The 2,763-nt window shown below is 36.6% G+C and overlaps 1 pseudogene; it reads right to left on the bottom strand.

The window, feature by feature from the left end:
- Positions 1 to 1,644: 1,644 nt before the first annotated feature.
- Positions 1,645 to 2,502, bottom strand: LOC118749437 (annotated as a pseudogene).
- Between the last annotated feature and the right edge of the window lie 261 nt (positions 2,503 to 2,763).

Raw genomic sequence — 2,763 nt, 5'->3', positions numbered from 1 at the left:
AGGCTTTTGATTCTGTAAACCACAATTTATTGTGTGAAAAACTAGCTAAGTATTTCAGCTTCAGCAAAACTGCAGTAAAACTCATAGAGAGCTATTTGAGCGACAGGTTTCAAAAGGTGAAAATCGGCAATAATTGTTCTAACCTCGTGCATATATACTCTGGTGTCCCTCAGGGATCCATATTGGGCCCCCTTTTGTTTAGCATTTTCATAAATGACATTTTCAGCACCTGCACTCATGCGCGCTTACACGCCTATGCCGATGATGTGCAGCTGTATGTTTCTAATAAAATTGGATCGATTCAGGATATTTGTCTACAACTTAACGAGGACTTAAGCTCAATATTTGCATGGTCTAGGGAGAATTTACTTTGCCTCAATGCTCAAAAATCTTGTGTAATACCTGTCGCTAAAGATAAATTTTTGGCATCGGATATTCCCAACTTATTTATTGGTGCCAACCAGCTTAAATTAGTTGACAAAGCCAGAAATATGGGTTTCGTTATTAACTCTAGACTTGCGTGTGATGATCATGTTAATGAAGTTGTGAGTAAAATATTTTTTACCCTACGATGTCTTAGAGTAACTTCACCTTATGTACCGGTAGCCACTAAAAAAAAGTTAATTACAAGTTTAATTGTTCCTTATATCACGTACTTTGAAATCGTCTACGGCAAATTAGACTCTCATTCACTCCAAAAATTGAATATCGCCATTAACTCTGCCACAAGGTATGTATTTGGTTTAAAGAAATACGATCATCTCTCATCTATGCGTAATTCTATACTTGGCTGTGATTTACAAAATTTTCTGAACGCGCGTAATTGCATTTTTATGTTCAAATTATTTATCACGAAGAGCCCGGAATATCTGTACAATAAACTTAAGTTCTCCAAGAGTACACGTTCGTCAGGTCTTATTCTTCCGAGATTTAACTATTTATGCACTTCAAGACTGTTTTTTATTAATGCGGTAAGGCTCTGGAACTCCCTTCCACTGTCCTTGAAGAACGCGTTGCACATAGGCAACTTCAAAAAACTCATATTTAACTTTTTTTCTTCCAAGCGTGATCAAGAATAGTGGTTATAAGCTTACCTTTGTTTTATTTTAGAATATATGATTTGTAATTCAACGTTCACATTACCTTAATCTATATTGTAATATTAATTATTATCTGTACTTTTTATTTTATTTCTTGCAATTTGTTTGTATCATTGTGCAAGTAAAGATTACATCTTAATGCACTAATGTTTTCAATATAATATTAAATTAAATTAAATTAAAATAAATTATAAATGGCATTATTTTCGCAGTTGAAGTATATGCCAGGCGAGTAACAGATAAATACATACATATGTAAGTATACCTAAATTACCACGTTGAGCTTGTATAATAATCTCTCTCTTATTCATTAATTCTATATACGTCAGGACCAATGCCCGGCGCAGTTATGTCTTTATTTAATAACGGCTCTATGACAAAATATTCAGGAAATATATTCTTAGATTTTTATTTACTTCATTTCATACATTAATATTGACCTGATTTTTTTTTTTTTAATATACCAGGAATAAATATTTAATAAAAAACTATTTCACTTAAGCTTAACCAACTTTTAGTTGCTCGGAGCTAACTTTGGATCGCTTCATGAAATATTTTCATAGACGGTAAATGCAATCCTGGGTGCGTCGTTAATGAGCTGAAAAACCAAAACAAATTAGATTTGTGGAATGGAGCCTTTTGAAATGGCCTTTACAAACGGCAATGGAATTCCGACATTATTCAAGGAATCGTGAATATAAGCTGCCTTCCATTTGGCATATTTGCGGGTTAAACCTTGAGAAAGTTACAAAAAAAACCATTTTCTTTTTTTATATATTATATATTTTTGAAATAAAAATACTCCACCTTGTACACCAAAAAATTTCTTTAAACCATCTTGCGCATGCACTTTGTTGATCTTATCTTCACGGTTACCGAAATCACCAACCTCAACGTAGTGATTAGCCCTCTTGCGCCAGCCACCGGTTGGTGTTGAGCTTGAATGGCCACATGTAGTTTGATGCTCTCTTGAAGTGGGATCCAACAGTGAATAGTTCGTGCGCTAAATAATCAACGCACTTAACATCGTGCGCTTTGTACAATTTGCGTTCGATCACAAAGTTGTCAGAGATTGGGCCACGCTGATGGTTGTGCTTGACAATTCCAGGTTTGTAGATCAATTCACGAACTGATTTAAGATTTGGATAACCCCATGTGATATAGGATTCGGCAATGCGTAGCATATTAACGGTTAAATTTGATGAACAAACCGTGGTTAATGTGGCGAAAACAGAACAAACTGTCGCACTTTTGGTGCAACTTTGTTAATACCGCGGATACAGATCACAAAAGCCAATTTGCCTTCCGCAGGCACGTAGAATGAGCCGCGTTTCTTTGCCAGGCGGCGCAACTTATTCTCACGGCGTCCATCACGGAGATATTTTGCTTGATATTTCTTAGATGCAACAAGTTTTCACGTTTGCGGAGTGCAATCACAGCAGAGCGCTTTAGTTTACGCTTGATCAGGGTAGCACGTTTGCTGACCTGCTTCTTGCTGAACTTCAGCTACGACTCGGGGACAGCAGGCAGCCTCCTGGAAGGTTGTTTGTCCTTTGCTTCAGGCTTCCTACCGGCCGTGGTGGCAGTCATTTTAACTTGTAACTTAGCACGTTGAGGCGAAAAAAAGTTCGCCAAATGTTTGGAACACATCTTAACTAACGCC

This window comes from Rhagoletis pomonella, unplaced genomic scaffold (assembly GCF_013731165.1).
Source record: "Rhagoletis pomonella isolate Grant_MI unplaced genomic scaffold, Rhpom_1.0 Rhpom_scaffold_00016, whole genome shotgun sequence".
Classification (NCBI taxonomy): Eukaryota; Metazoa; Arthropoda; class Insecta; order Diptera; family Tephritidae; genus Rhagoletis; species Rhagoletis pomonella.
Note: the sequence above shows the minus strand (reverse complement) of the source record. Positions and strands in the feature narration are given on the sequence as shown.